Source organism: Lithobates pipiens, unplaced genomic scaffold, assembly GCF_037356315.1.
Source record: "Lithobates pipiens isolate NorthernLeopardFrog02 unplaced genomic scaffold, aLitPip1_a1.2 Scaffold_7, whole genome shotgun sequence".
Classification (NCBI taxonomy): Eukaryota; Metazoa; Chordata; class Amphibia; order Anura; family Ranidae; genus Lithobates; species Lithobates pipiens.
The window spans coordinates 1578407-1595413 of record NW_027507892.1 but is presented as its reverse complement, the minus strand read 5'-3'; positions in this window follow the sequence as shown (position 1 = coordinate 1595413).

Genomic DNA, 17007 nt, shown 5'->3' with positions numbered 1-17007 from the left:
AGCATGGTTTAAACACCACAACCTACCTGAGTATTGTTGCTGACCATGTCCACCCCTTTATGACTACAGTGTCCCCATCTTGTGATGGCTCCTTCCAGCAGGATAATGCACCATGTCACAAAGCTCCAATCATCTCACCACCGGACAATGAGGTCACTGTCCTCCAATGGTCTCCACACTCACCACATCTCATCCAATAGAACACCTTTGAGATGTGGTGGAACGGGAGATTGGCATCATGGAGGTGCAGCAACTGTGTGATGTTATCATGTCACTATGGACCAAAATCTCTGAGGAATGTTTCCAACACCTTGTTGTATCTATGCCACCAAGAATGAAGGCAAAAGGGGGTCCAACCCGGTACTAGCAAGGTGGACCTAATAAAGTGGCCGGTGAGTGTGTATTTACATTCCCTCCTGCCATCTTGGATTGGCTGTAAAATAAGAATGTTTCACTTACTTTTATTTATTTAAATTTTTTTTTTGTCTTTTATGTATCAGTAGGCAGCCAATCTTTTATACTGGTTCCCGCAATTATGGCGTTCACGCCTCAGTTTGTCCGCCTGTTCATTATCTCACCCGCGTGAAATTTACTAGGCTGCCAGCCATCCTCTGCATATATTTCTCCTTCTTTTCATTTTTTTCTTTTTTTCCTTTATTTATATTTTAATTTTATTCTTTCAATTTAACATCGTTCATTAAGACTGTGAATTCTATCTTCTCGCATATAAAAAATAGAAAAAAGAGGCAGCCCACTTATATATATATATCTTACCCTCTCTCTCTTCCCCTCCCCCCCCCCCCCCGGGACTCCTCCCTTCCTTCTTCCTTTTTCTTACTCCCTTTCTCTCACTCCTCTCTCTTCCCTAGCCCTCCACCAATTCAAGATGTTTCGCTGTCTTTTTAAACTCCAACCATCTTCCCCATAGACTATAAAAGACTTCTACCTGATCCTCACGTCTGTATATGGTTTCCTCTATTGATCTTAACCATTCAATCCTCTCTATCCACTCATTAACTGGTGGGGGGCTAGGGGTTCTCCAAGCTCTTTGGATTAGGCTTTTGGCTGCGTTTAACATATGGGGTATCAGTGTTTTTTTTTATACTGCGCTAGGGTTTTATCCGTATAATGAAACAGGCACACCCTGGTTCCTTCCTTACTTGTTCCCCTGTTATCTGATATATATTATCTATGATCTTTTCCCAATATGATTGGATCTTTGGACAGTCCCAACATATATGTGCGAAAGTCCCGGGGGTATTACACCCCCTCCAGCACCGAGCTTAAGTCTCTGCTCTGATTTTCTGTGCTCTTTGTGGGACTATATACCATCTTGCCAACAATTTATAGGACATTTCCACTGTCCTGATATCTCCAGAGGTAGTACTCACAGCTCCCAAAATCCTACTTCTATGGTTGTCATCCCGTAGAGCTCCCAATTCTTCCATCCAATTCTTCAGTTATGGTGGATCCCCCACATCTCCCTGTTCTCCTAAGATTTTATATATTTTGGACATAGTCTGCCTCCGACCCTCGGGGGAGGAGAGAAATCTCTCCATAGGTCTCAGGTCCCCTCCCCCCAGGAGTGGCGGAGGCAGCATCCGTACGAAGTGCTGTATTTGTCTAGTTCCCCACTTTTGTCTTAATTCATCCAAAGTGCATAATCTATTTCCACACATCACATCTTTTAACTTTATATCTTCATTTTTTGCCCACCTCGTGAAATACATGTATTCTTCCTTCCCAGGTTTAAAATTGTTTGTCTCTAATAAAGAGATTAAAGGTGAGTTGAATTCCCAGTGATATAATTTACTCAATTCGTCCCATACTTTGAAAACGTTTATTGTTAGTGGGTTTGTGCTTCCTGCTAATTCCCGGTGCTCCCTTGGTACCCCTTATCCCTTTCCCTAAATCTACCTTACTTTGTGCTTCCTCTATATCCACCCACCCTTTGCTACCCCTATCATGTAACCAACCCGTAATTCGTGATATAATATTTGCCTGATAATATCTTTTAAAATTCGGTGCAGCCAATCCCCTTTTTGTTTCACCTTTTCCAGTGTTGCATATAAAATTCTAGGATTCCTACATCCCCAAATAAATTTAATTATCAAAGACCTCAACTTCTCAAAAAACTCTTGTGGGACTTTTATTGGGATCATCTGGAAGACGTATGTTAGCTTTGGCAATATAAACATTTTTAGTGCGTTTATCCTCCCAATCATCGATAGGGGTTTGTATCTCATATGTCTTAAAAAATCTTTAACCTTATTCAAGAGCAGGACATAATTGGCGGTGTATGCAGATGAGAGCGAAGCGGTTAGCTTCACTCCCAAGTACCCCAACTCCTCACACCAGGGGAAGGGGAATGATACCTGGAGTGCCTGTTGTTCCTTTTCCGTTACTGTTATATTCAAGATTTCCGTTTTGGTTACATTAAATTTGACAGCTTTCTATATCTATTCAATTCCTTCATTATGTTAGGTATTGTTATCCTAGGATCTGATACATAAAATAATATATAATCTGCATATGCGGCCACCTTGTACTCCTCTTTGCCTATTCTAATCCCTCTTATATCCCCATTTTTCCTAATTGCAGTCAGCAGAGGCTCAAGAGCCAATACAAAGAGCATTGGGGACAGGGGGCAGCCCTGTCTCGTACCATTATACAACTTCAAGGCCGGGGATAGGCTTCCGTTTATTTTTATTTTTGCTGTTGGATGGTGATAGAAAGCCATTATCCACCTCATCATTCTATCCTTTATTCCCAGATGCCTCAAGGTTCCCCTCATGAAGCCCCATTTGCCCCTGTCAAAAGCCTTCTCGGCATCCACTGACAAAAGGATGACTGGGGTTCCACTCCCTCCAGCCTCGTGTATCAGTAACAAGGTTTTAAGGCAGTTGTCCTTTCCTTCCCTCCCTGTAACAAAACCCACCTGATCGCCACAGATCCAATAAGGCAGTAGTGTTTTTAGCCTTTCTGCTATAACTTTTGCAAAAATCTTAATATCAGTGTTCAGCAGAGATATTGGTCTGTAGCTCTCCGGGGCCACAGGGTCCTTGCCTTCCTTCAGTATCAGGGTGATGAGATTCTTCCCTTAGATTTTCTCCCTCCGCCAATGCGTTCATATAGTCACATAATTTAGGTACCAACATTTTTCCAAACTTCCTATAGTACATGATAGAGTACCCATCAGGGCCCCGGCTTTTCCCAGTTGGCATCTCCCTTACTGCTCTAAACACTTCTTCCTGCGTTATTGGGGCCTCTAAGAGGTCTAGTTCCCTATCAGGGGGACCTGAGAAATCAAGCTCCCTGCCTTTTTTTTTCCCTTTACCACCCTCGCCAGCCATTTCCCTGGTTTGTTCTAGACATGTGCAAAAGGAAAAAATTTGATTAGTTTTGTTTCGTTTTAATTCGTTAATTCATTAATTTCGTTTAGTTATATTCGTTAACTTCCTTAAATTCGTTTTCAAATTTCATTTAGTTTTTCTACCGAATTCGAAAAATCGGCCACATTCGAAAATATTTCAACCAAATTCGAAAATATTTCTACCGGATTCAAAATTATTTCAACATGATTTGAAATTATTTCAACCGCATTCGAAATGATTTCAACTGCATTCGACATTATTTCAACCGCATTCGAAATGGTTTCAACATGATTCGAAATTATTTAAACCGCATTCGAAATTATTTCAACATGATTCGACATTATTTCAACCGCATTCAAAATGATTTTGTGTGATATCTCTTTTTATCTACCACATGGAAAGCCCGTTCATTTCCTCTCCCACTCCATTAACTCTCTCAACTCTTCTTTTTTATTTTTCAGCTCCACCTTCTCTGGAATCCCCTTAGGTCTTGTCTGTTGTTTTAATTCGTATATTTCCTTACGTAGGTCCTCCATCTTCTTTCCTTTTTCTTTTCCTAGCCCCAATGCTTATTAAAATGCCTCTTATATAGGCCTTATGAGCTTCCCATGTAGTACCTCTGGAGACATCCGGTGTCTCATTTCTGAGAAAAAATTCCTCTAGTTCCCGCTCTATTTTCTTCTCTACCTTCAAATCTTGAATGAGAGAATCATTAATCTTCCACATCCCACCCTTGAAAGAGTCCACAGTTACTTCTATCTGCATTATCACTGGGGCATGGTCAGATAAAGATATAGCCTTTATTTCCACCTTCTTAAGCTGGGGAAGCATTTGATGTTCTAACAAGACGTAGTCTATTCTAGAATATGTCCCATGTGCTGCAGAATAGAACGTGTAATCCCGGATTCCCGGGTGTTTGATCCTCCACACGTCTACCAATTGATGTTCCAGTAGCAGGTGCTTCAAACCATTTTGTTTCACCGTCGACCCCCGGGGGAAGGTCTGTGCAGAGTCCCTCTGTGGCTCAACGCACATATTAAAGTCTCCTGCCACTACTAATTTTCCCATTTTGAACTCTGCCAGCTTGCCAAGGGTTTTCCTCAGGAACCTATCTGTGTTTCTGTTTGGTGCATAGATATTTGCGATAGTGTATTTCATGTTAAATAATTTTCCTCTTATAAAAAGGTACCTTCCTCTGGGTCAGCTAGTTGCTCCTCTAGCTCAAACATTACTCTTCTTTCGAACCCTATTGCTACTCCCCTAGCATAACTTGACGTAGAGTCCCCATAAAACCAATTGGGAAATTGCCGGGAGGAAAGTCTTTCTCCTGCTTCATGTAATATATGTGTCTCCTGAAGACATAATATGTTCGCCCCATAATCCTGTAGTTCCCTATTAACCATTTATTTTTACTTACTGTTGTTTATTCCCCTTACATTATATGATATTACATTAAACACAGTCATGTGAGACTCAAAAGCCACCTACCCCCTCTTCCTCCCCTGCACCCCCCAAGGGGGCCCCAATAAGGGGTTGCCCCTCGGGGAGGGGAAACAGACATAGGGAGGGGAGGGGGAGGGGGAAAGGAGAGAGAGAGAGAGAGAGAGATACCCAAAAAAAACACCCTCTTTACACAAACCCCCCCCCATCTGCCCACCCCCCTCCCCTCCCTCCCATTGAAGAAATATCTTATTTGTTCCTCGCATGCACCCGCCCATCCTGAAAAAAATCGAGGGTCGGTTCCCTGCTATCCTTGGGGTAGCCTCTCCAGCAATGGCAGGCCGTGCCCCCCCTCCCCCCTCGCTACATCTGCCTCTACCCAAACCTCCATTCCCCCCTCCAGGAGGGTTGTCAGCATCTACACTCTATCCCCCCCCAAATCCGCGACCATCCTATACCATCAGAGCCTTCCCCCTCTTCTCCCCCCCCCACCCTGGCAAGTCTGGTGGGAGGATATCCAATTTACTACAAAAATCTAAGAGATCCTCCGGGAATCTCAGGACTGCAAAGCGGCCATGCCTCCTACCCCTCAGGCAGGCTGGAAATCCCCATTGATATGGTATATTCAGGGCCTTCATTTGTTCCGTCAAGGGCTTGAAGAGTCTTCTCCTCGTTAAGGTCTCTCCTGCTAAGTCTGAGAATATCTGCAACTCCATCTCTTTAAACCTGATCTTATCCATTTTGCGTATCTTTTCCATGACCTTGGCCTTTTCCTCATAATAATGGAATCTAACTATTACATCTCTTGGGTTCTCGTGCATCTGGGGTTGAAATCTTGTGATCCTATGCACTCTGTCTAATTTCAATATTTCGTCCTCTTCTCTCCCCAGGATTGAATTAAACAAGTCCTGCATTGTTTTGCCCAGATCTTCATTCCGGATTTTCTCTGGGATTCCTCTTATCCTCAAGTTCTTCCTTCTACCTCAGTTTTCCTGATCTTCAATTTTATATAGTACAGCTCTATTTATTTTTTTAATAGATTCCATTTGTACCTTTAATTCCATCAGCTTTTGGTCATAGTTCATTCTCTCGTCGAATTCTTCCACCCGACCTAAGACTTGCCCTGTATCTGAGCAGACTGCTGCTATATCGGTTTTCAGTGATACCTCCACTCTCGACAGTGCTTCAGTGAATAATTTGCCCCCTCTATCTTAATTTGCGGGGATCCAACTTTTTATTCCCAGGGGCGGCCAAGCCAAGTCCCTCAGGTTTCCACTGCATTTCTGAGCTGGGGCCCTTATCCCTTTTTGTTCCTCAATGCCCGTCCGGGCTAATGAAGACCCTGCAGTGGCACTGCTTGTACTCAATAATATGGGCGCACGGTCTCGGGCAGGGATAATTTGCTGTCTCCTGATCTATGCGATTTACTTCCTTTCTGGAGCGACTCTCGTAGTCTCCTCTAGGCCGATGTGCCGCAGAGAGTATCTCCTCTTCCCTCCTCCACTGTGGACTCTCCTAGATTGCGACTAATTTTGATATAATATACAAGTCCATAATTTAAAATACTGCCCCCTCACCATCCATCCATCCTTGCAAGGATGTTACCAAAACACTGCAGAGGTTTTAGGGGGGGTACTCAAACAATTTACTGCCTATTTTTGTCCAATCCAGGGGCCTTTTTACTTCCAGAGGGCTGCAATTTTTAGAGTGCTACTCCCCTCACCATCCATCCATCCATCGATCCATCCATCCACTCTTAATGATGTCCTCAGGTACTGCAGAATTTTTAGAGGGTACTGAAACGCATAATTTACCAGCAAGGTTTTTTTTAGTTTTTGGGTCTATATCCCTTAAATCCAGGTGATCATTCGGTGCATATATGCTATGCTAGATATACTGATCATAATTTTTTATTTTTTTTGAAAATGTTTTTTATTGAGTTTTAGACAGACAAACGAACATTCAACAAAAAAAAAAAAAAACAGTGACATGCCACATTGTTATGGTTAGACCCACGCAGGGGTCGTCAAGTGATTCTAACAGAATAATCGACACCTGTAGCACATCCACAACAACAATCACTAACTTAGTGCTAGGTTGGCTCCCGCTCCATATAACAACTTAGGACCAATTTCTGTAGTCGGGCCGCAAGGGGCACCAGAATAATTGAACTAGGCATATAGGATTGGTAACACTAAAAAACCAAGACATTGAAGTGGAGCAATGCCAGGGGGCCCTCCCCATCCACACTCCCATCTTCCCTCAGGATGACATCCCGGACATGTTAATCTGTAGTCACTGTGGAGGCATCAGCCAACCACTTAGACCACACTTTCATGTATTTTTTGGGGCAACCCATGTTATGATACGTTTCTTTGTAGTGTGGTAAGACTTTATTGACATGGGATTTCCACAGTTGTAATGACGGCGGGGCCTGCTTTTTCCAGCATAAGGTGATCATTTTCCTGGCATAAAAGAGTAGAAGTCCTATCAGGGTTCTGTCTGCTATCCTGGGGGCCACCCCCTCCACCAATCCCAGAAGGCATACCCGCGGGGTCTGGGCTACATCTATTCCCACCACTTCATGAATTATGGATAGTACCTGTGACCAGTAACGCTGAATTACCGGGCAGGACCAGAAGATGTGTATAAAGTCACCCGGATCCCCAGTGCATCTCCAGCATTCCGAGGACAGGGAGGTTCTCATTTTATGTAATCTATACGGGGTAATATATGCCCGGTGTAGAATTTTGTATTGTATGAGGCGGTCCCGAAGGGATACCAGGATGGTGAAGGGAAAGTCCCACATGTCCTCCCAGTCCTCGGAATCCAGATCCGATATGTCTTGAGTCCATCTCTGCCGGAGCTTTGACAGATCTGGAAAAGAGACCCTAATAAGGTGCGCATACAGGACCGAAGTCGGTTTCCTAGTACATTCAGATCTTGTAATCTTTTCCAGGGCGGATTGCACAATTTGCGTGGTATTGGATACCACTTGAGCCTTGAAAGCATGGGATAGCTGCATATAGCGGAATAGATGCGAGGGGGGTACATGATTGCGAGATACCAGGTGATTAAAGGGGTGTATAGTCGTACCGGTCGTGAGGTCAGATAAGAGTTTTATGCCACATCTGGCCCAAATTTTGGGGTCTGGTAGTGAATAGAGGTGGGGTAAGGTAGGATTATTCCATAGGGGGGTGTGCGGGGAGATTGCAGTCCCCGGAAACCCCTCCAGTCCCAGTCCCGCCCGCCAGGCCCTTAGAGTTGTGTGCATAGAGGGTGTCAGGTCATAGGGGGCCCTGGGACCCCGCAGGGGTAAGTGGGTCAGGGCCTCCACGGATCGGACCACCGCAGCCTCCAGAACCACCGCAGTGTTGGACAGGTCTGGTGTCATCCACCAGACTACCGTGACCAACTGTGCTGCCAGAAAATATTTCTGGCAGTCAGGAAACGCCAACCCCCCCCGCAGCACCGGACGCATCAGCGTGGATAGTTTAAACCTATGGGGGCCGGAGCCCCAGAGGAAGGAAGAGAACAAACGATTCAATTTCGTAAAAAATGAGGAAGGAATCCATTGTGGGGAGTTACGGAATAGATAGGTAAATTTAGGGATTATCTTCATTTTGATGAGGTTAACGCGGCCTAAGAGGGATAGGGGAAGGTTTTCCCAGGCTTTCAACCTAACCTTGACATTTTGAACCACCGGATCTAGATTGAGGGGGATAAAACTGGATACGTCTCTCGAAACCCTCACTCCCAGATACACCATGTCATCTACCCATTGCAGTTGGATATTTGGCGGGGCTAGTCGTTTTGCCTCAGGGTCAATAGCCAGTAACTGGGACTTCGTCCAGTTCACCCGCAGTCCAGTTATCCTAGAAAAGTCAGTCAGTACTCGCAGCGCTCCCCTAAGAGAAGGGCCTGCGTCATTCAGAAAAAGCAGGAGGTCGTCAGCATACAGTGCCACCCTCTCCTCCAGCCAGGCCATTTTCAGTCCCTTTATATGGGGCGAGACCCGCAATGCATACTGATCATAATTTACCGTCATCTTAATAAAGTTCCATATACCATGTGCATTCATAATTTTGCTACAAGAGGAGAGTAAAAATAAACACTCCACCTTTCAGCCAATCCTTTCCAGAAATAGTGCAGTTACATTATCCTTGATTTTCCACAAATCCTCAGCTTGTTTACATATAGGAGACCATTCAGTATGACCAATGTGCCAAATACATAAAACTTATCTAAATCATGTCACATTACCATGTTCCAGCCATCCGACCAGGGGGTGTCCTCTACTGCATGTCCCGCACTTACTTTGTATGTTTTATGCCTCCACCTGTTTGATCTTTGCTTCCATCCAGTAATCTTCACCGGTGATCCGTTCAGAGGGGGGGAAAGAGGGTGGCGAGCTCCATGTCAGGCTGCAAGCCTACCGCTCAGCTACACCGCTGGCCAGGGGTCAAGTCCTGGGGAAAAAAGTGTGGGTACTCCCACCCAAGATTCATTCCCCCCACCAAAACAAACAAAAAAAAAATCATACGCTCATATGCACGAATGCTTCAAAAGTGGTATTGTTCATCCAATTTTCTTATTGTGTTCCTGCTCAGGAGATCTGTTAAAAAACAAGACAGATGAGGGATTGGATGACAGCTGGATGTAAACGGTCCACTTACATCCGACCGCCCATAGAGAAAAGAGGGCCGGTCATCCACCTGCTCACAATAAGCAAAAAAAAAAAAAAAAAAAGTCACTGCACTGCCTAGGGACAACCCTTGCTGGAGACCCCCTCCCCCAGCAGTTTTTTGCTTCCCATAGGGTCTTTTGGGTTGTTTTGTTCTGGTTACCCACCCTTGGGGGGGTCATTGCTTTGGGACTTCACTACAGTCCAGATTCTTGCCAGTCTGTGTCATTCAATAAACGTAAATGAAAACTGGATTTTTTTTTTTATCGTTCATTGAAGTACGCGGTTCCCGCCCCCTCTGGTTTTTGTTTATTTACTGCTTTGTGTCTAACTGAGCTACCTGCAAATGGGTTTGTACCTAGCCCTAGGCAGTGCTTTGTTTTTGTGTTTTTTTTTGTTTTGTTTTTTCTGCCTTTTTTTTGTTTTTGTTTTTCTGCCTAGTGTCCTCGCCTGAAGGTGGCAGCATATAACCCAGTCTTTATTAATGGAAGCCTATGTCCTGTATCAAAAAAGAAAAAAAAAAAAAGGGGGTAAAGTGGTTGTAAACCTCAGATATGAAATCTGAACAAAGCACATCCCTCTACAGCAGGGATATGCAATTAGCGGACCTCCCAGCTGTTGCAGAACTACGAGTCCCATGAGGCATAGCAAGACTCTGACAGCCACAGGCATGACACCCAGAGGCAGAGGCATGATGGGATTTGTTGTTTTGAAACAGCTGGAGGTCTGCTAATTGCATATCCCTGATCTATAGTGTGTATTTGTCTCTTGATGCCTCCTTCCTCTGCTATCAGTATGAATCACTTCTGACAAGTTATTTCTGACACCAAGACAAAATTGGTGAATGGGGGCGGGAGCTCCAGCTGATTAACAGCCTCAGCTCTGGTCCTGTGTGAAAGAGGGGTATGTGTCCTTTCCATCCAATCGGCTCTCCTCACTGATGTAACTGCAGCTGCCACTCAGAGCTGGGAGACCCTGTGTAAATGATGGACTTTAAACAGCTGTAAGGGGGCAGATTGCTGTAGATAACCAGGTACAACTTATGTAGGAAGATTTTTTTTCATCTCTGTGTATCACCTGAGGCCAGTCAATTCACTGGATATAGAAAATCTCTCCCCCCTACTTTAAAATCATCTTTACAGTTCAATAACACAGCTCAGAGTTTAGGATAGCAGTCAGGCATTCTATGGGGGTAAGAATATACCTGGCCAGCCGGGCTCACCATACACTCTCAGAGGTCTGGGGCCTCCCACTCCGATTCCTGCTCTCACTACAGCCGCTCTCTCCTGAGGATGCAGGCTGCATGGGGCAGGATCAGAGTGTACCTGGAGCTCCCCATCCCCTCTCTGCTGGCTATGGAATACATAACTGCTTCCCGTGTCCTCTTTGCGGCAATGCCATCACTGGGACACCAATTGGCGGGCAGCGTGGTGTGAATCAGCAGCTGCTTTGGGCCCTCCAACAAAAATTGGGCCTGGTCCAGTTTACCTGTTTTGCCCCGGGTTAAAGACAGCCTTGCCTGTGTGTAATTTAGTCTCAGTATAAAATACAGCTGTTCTGCGAAGCCCTCAGAGGTTTGTTAGAGAACCTTCATGAACACACCAGACAGGTCAGGGATAAAGTTGTGGAGACGTTTAAAGCAGGGTTATGTTATATTTTAAAAAAAAAAACAATATCCCAAGCTTTGATCATCTCACGGAGCTCTGTTCAATCCATCATCGGAAAATGGAAAGAGTATGGCGCAACTGCAAACCTACCAAGACATGGCCGTCCACCTAAACTGACAGGCCGGGCAAGGAGAGCATTCATCAGAGAAGCAGCCAAGAGGCCCATGGTAACTCTGGAGGAGCTGCAGAGATCCACAGCTCAGGAGGGAGAATCTATCTACAGGACAACAAAACTAGTCTTTATGGAAGAGTGACAAGAAGAAAGCCATTGTTGAAAGAAAGCCATAAGAAGTCCTGTTCACAGTTTGTGAGAAGCCATGTGGGGGACACAACAAACATGTGGAAGAAGGTGATCTAATCAGATGAGTCCAAAATTTTGATTTTTGGCCTAAAAGCAAAACGCTATGTGGGCCGGAAAACGGACACTGAAATACAAGGGGGGGGATTGAGACTTTATATGAGGCAAGTGATCGATAATCACAAAAATAATTTATTTGGATTAGTAAACATAGCACATTGCAGTAAAAATGATTTCATATATATATATATATATACACACACACACACCATAAATACATTACATATGCATACATGCATGAAAATTGAAACAATCCATCGCAATGACCCATTCTTGTTCTAGTAGATAAAATATCAAGCTGTTTATATGTTTATATGTATATATATGTTGTATACATATTCAACATTGTTATGTGTCATATTCTGAATGATTAATAGTACAAGTATAATATTTGCATCCCATGTAGCTCAACGCGTTTCGTGTTTGAAACCACTCATCAAGAGCGGATTCCTTGGTATGTATGAGCTTGGAATGGGAAAGATATGCAGTGTGATGGAAAGGGGGAACCTCTGGATTGGTCTGTCATGGGAGCTGCAGAGGCAAAACTGGCACATGAGACAAACACGCACAACAATATTCCCTTGGACTTAGTAACGTGATGTGATCCATGTGTGACGTATATAGAAGCCCTGACCGGCAAGTGAAAACTAACACTGCACGTCACCCTGAACACACCATCCCCACCGTGAAACATGGTGGTGGCAGCACTATGTTGTGGGGATGCTTTTCTTCAGCAGGGACAGGGAAGCTGGTCAGAGTTGATGGGAAGATGGATGGAGCCAAATACAGGGCAATCTTAGAAGAAAACCTGTTATGCGGCGTACACACGACCGGTCCGGACTTTCCGGAAGAATAGGTCCGTCTGAATCATTCCATCGGATAGTCCGATCGTGTGTGGGATAGTCCGATCGTTTTTCTTTAAAAAATTCAGATGGACCTAGAAATAGAACATGTTTCTAATCTGTCCGACAGACTCAATTCCTATCGGGAAAACCGTTCGTCTGTACTCTGGTCCAACGGACCAAATACAACCCAAGGGCAGCTATTGAACTTCCTTTTCTAGTCATCGTTCAAAACGAACGGACTTTCAAACTGACTTTAGTCCGTTCGTGTGTGGGCAAGTCCGTTCGTTCGGAAGACCGTCGGACCTTTTCTGACGGAAAGTCCGGTCGTGTGTACGCGGCCTTAGAGTCTGCAAAAGTCTTGAGACTGGGAAGTTAGGAAGCTAGTTGTTGGGTAATTTGGACAGGGAATAAACCCCAATCCTCATTAAATTTAATAGGTACGATGCGTGGTGGATGTGGAGAGGGGACTTGTACATCTTGCAGCATGTATGCATTCCTTGACCATCCGATCGAGGGTGAATACTGCTGTGCAAAATGTAAGGGCATCGTTTCCCTGGAAGCCCAGGTTCTGAATCTGGGGAAGCAATTGTCAGCAATGAGAAGTCCCTCCATACTAAAGGAGAGCCAGGAACGTACACGGCAGGGGCCAGTACAGAGGCGGGTAGAGACAAAGAGATGCAGGCACTAGCAAAGAGTAGATGGATGACAGTCAGGAAGGGTAGAGGGGGAAGTGCCAAGGAGGCTGACCCTGGGCTGGAACATCCCAATAAGTACGCTCCATTGAGTGATGTTGGTGAAACCAGTCTGGGACCAGCACTGCTGGAGCTGAGGGACTCTCCTAGCTGCCGGGGGAAGAACTCCTTCAGTGAGAGTGGGGGGGGGGGGGAAGCGAAGGGAAAGGAAAAGACAGATTCTGGTGGTAGAGGACTCAATTCTTAGAAGGACAGAGACGCCAATCTGTAACAAAGACCTGAAGCGCCGAACAGTATGTTGTCTACCGGGTGCTCGGGTTCGGCACATCACGGATCTGGTGGCACCAATGACAAAGTCAGAGGCAGATGGAGTGTCCTAAAGAATGATTTTAGGGACTTAGGAGCTAAATTGGGGAAAAGGAACTCCAAGGTAGTATTCTCAGGAATACTACCGGTACATTGAGCCACACCAGAAAGGCAGAGGGAGGTTAGGGAAGTAAACAAGTGGCTGAGGAGCTGGTGTAGTACGGAGGGGTTTGGGTTCCTGGAGGACTGGGGCGACTTCTCAGTCGATAACCTGTACTATAGAAGGGACAGACTGCACCTAAATGAGGAGGGTGCAGATCAGCTGGGAATGAAGATAGCTGAAAAGTTAGAGGGGTTTTTAAATTAGGTGATGGGGGGGTTTCAGAGGTAGAGATAGTCAGCGTGGAACATATTCCAGAGGGTAGTATTGGGGGAATTAGTGGTAGGTTGACCAAAGCACATAAACCTAAGGTAAGTATAGTAGCAAAACCCTAGTTGCAATATCAAAACACCCAATAAAAGGATAATATGCAACCAGTCTAAATTATGTGCCATGTTCACCAATACCAGGAGCCTGGCGGACAAGATGGGTGAACTAGAGATACTATTGTACAAGGAGGATTTGGATTTTGTGCGAATTTCAGAGACCTGGTTCAACAGCTCTCATGATTGGCTGGCAAACATTCAAGGGTATTCCCTTTATCGCAAGGATAGAGAGGGTAAAAAGGAGGAGGGGTATGCCTATATATCAAGAATAATGTACAAGTGAATGCGAGAGAAGACATCACTAAGGGAGCTAGGGAGGAGGTAGAATCCTTATGGGTCGAACTCCAAAATTGATGAAGCCAAGGGGAAAATAATACTGGGAGTATGCTATAGACCCCCTAACCTGAGGGAGGAAGGGGAGACAGATCTCCTATCACAATTTGGATTAGCAGCAAGGATGGAAAGTGTTATTATAATGGGGGATTTTAATTATCCAGACAGACTGGGCGGAGGGAACCACGCATTCATCTAAGGCTCACCAGTTCCTAAATGTCTTTCAGGACAATTTTATGGGTCAGATGGTAGACGCACCAACTAGAAATAAAGCGTTATTGGATCTACCGATTACCAATAATACAGACCTGATCACGGATGTGGAAATATGGGGCAATTTAGGGAACAGCAATCACAGGTCAATTGGCTTCCGTATAAATCACACAAATAGGAAACATAAAGGGAATACAAAGACACTGAATTTCAAAAGAGCCAACTTCCCTAAACTACGAACCTTACTAGCAGGCATAAATTGGGATAAAATCTTAGGAACAAAGAACACGGAGGAGAGATGGGTTTGCTTTAAGAGCATATCAAATAAGGGCATTAGCCAATGCATCCCATTGGGTAATAAATGTAAAAGAGCGAACAAAAAGTCTTGGATGGCTTAACTCCAATGTAAAAATGCATATAAAAGCAAAGAAGAAGGCCTTCAAAAAATACAAGGTTAAGAGATCATCATCAGCATTCAGACTTTATAAAGAATGCAACAAGAAATGCAAGGGTGCAATAAGGATGGCTAAGATAGAACATGAAAGACACATAGTGGAGGAGAGCAAAAAAAATCCTAAGAAATTCTTTAAGTATATAAAGAGTAAAAAAGAGAGGATAGACCATATTGGCCCCATAAAGAATGAGGAAGGGCATCTGGTTACAAAGGATGGGGAGAATGGGAAGTTATTGAATTTATTCTTCTCCTCAGTCTTCACGAGGGAATCAGGGGGCTTCAGTAACCTAAACTGGAGGGTGTATCCTCATGACACATCACATGAAGCACCTCCATAGTTAACAGAAGACAGAATTAAAATTAGACTTGGGAAACTTAAGGCCGCGTACACACGCGGGGACTGTTCGCTCAACTTTGTTCGTCAAACAGTTTCAGCAGACAGTCCGCTCAAAATTAGCATGGACGGACTTGGCCACACACGACGAACGAACAGTCCGCTGAAACCCTGCGCGATGACGTGAACGGCACGTACGACGGGACTAGAAAACGACGTCCTATACACTGCAATGCAACCTTCGGCGTATAAATTCTTTCTGAGCATGCGCGGAACTTAGTTTGACGAACAAGCCTACACACGCGGGGACTGTCCGCTCAAACCAAGTTTCAGCGGACAGTTTTTCGGGATTTCCGAAAAACTTTGTTCGTCAAACTGTCCGCTGAAGCCCACACACGAGCGGACTGTCCGCTGAAACACTGTTCAGCGGACAAAGTTGAGCGAACAGTCCCCGCGTGTGTACGCGGCCTAACACTAATAAATCACCGGGACCAGATGGCTTGCACCCGAGGGTACTTAGGGAACTCGGTCAAGTAATTGCCAGATCATCGTTCTTAATTTTTACCGACAGTCTACTGACTTGAATGGTTCCAACTGTTTGGAGAAAAGCCAATGTAGCACCGATATTTAAAAAGGGCCCAAAATACATCCCTGGGAATTACAGACCAGTTCGCCTAACATCAATAGTATGTAAACTCTTGGAGGGGGTGATAATGGACTATATACAAGATTTTAGTAATGAGAATGGTATCATTAGCAGTAATCAGCATGGATTCATGAAGAATCGTTCTTGCCAAACCAATCTACTAACCTTCTATGAGGAGGTGAGTTGCCATCTAGATAAAGGAAGGCCCGTAGATGTGGCGTATCTGGATTTTGCAAAAGCATTTGACACAGTTCCCCATAAACGTTTACTGTACAAAATAAGGTCTGTTGGCATGGACCATAGGATGAGTACATGGATTGAAAACTGGCTACAAGGGCGAGTTCAGAGGGTGGTGATAAATGGGGAGTACTCGGAATGGTCAGGGGTGGGTAGTGGGGTCCCCCAGGGTTCTGTGCTGGGACCAATCCTATTTAATTTATTCATAAACAACCTGGAGGATGGGGTAAACAGTTCAATCTCTGTATTTGTGGATGATACTAAGCTAAGCAGGGCAATAACTTCTCCGCAGGATGTGGAAACCTTGCAAAAAGATCTGAACAAATTAATGGGGTGGGCAACTACATGGCAAATGAGGTCAATGCAGAAAAATGTAAAATAATGCATTTGGGTGGCAAAAATATGAATGTAATCTATACACTGGGGGGGAGAACCTCTGGGGGAATCTAGGATGGAAAAGGACCTGGGGGTCCTAGTAGATAGGCTCAGTAATGGCATGCAATGCCAAGCTGCTGCTAACAAAGCAAACAGAATATTGGCATGCATTAAAAAGGGGATCAACTCCAGAGATAAAATGATAATTCTCCCGCTCTACAAGACTCTGGTCTGGCCGCACCTGGAGTATGCTGTCCAGTTCTGGGCACCAGTCCTCAGGAGGGATGTACTGGAAATGGAGCGACTACAAAGAAGGGAAACAAAGCTAATAAAGGGTCTGGAGGATATTCGTTATGAGGAAAGGTTGGGAGGAGACACGCTTGAGAGGGGATATGATTTCTATATACAAATACCGTACTGGTGACCCCACAATAGGGAGAAAACTTTTACGCGGAAGGGAGTTTAACAATACACGTGGCCACTCATTAAAATTAGAAGAAAAGAGGTTTAACCTTAAACTACGTAGAGGGTTCTTTACTGTAAGAACTGTAAGGATGTGGAAT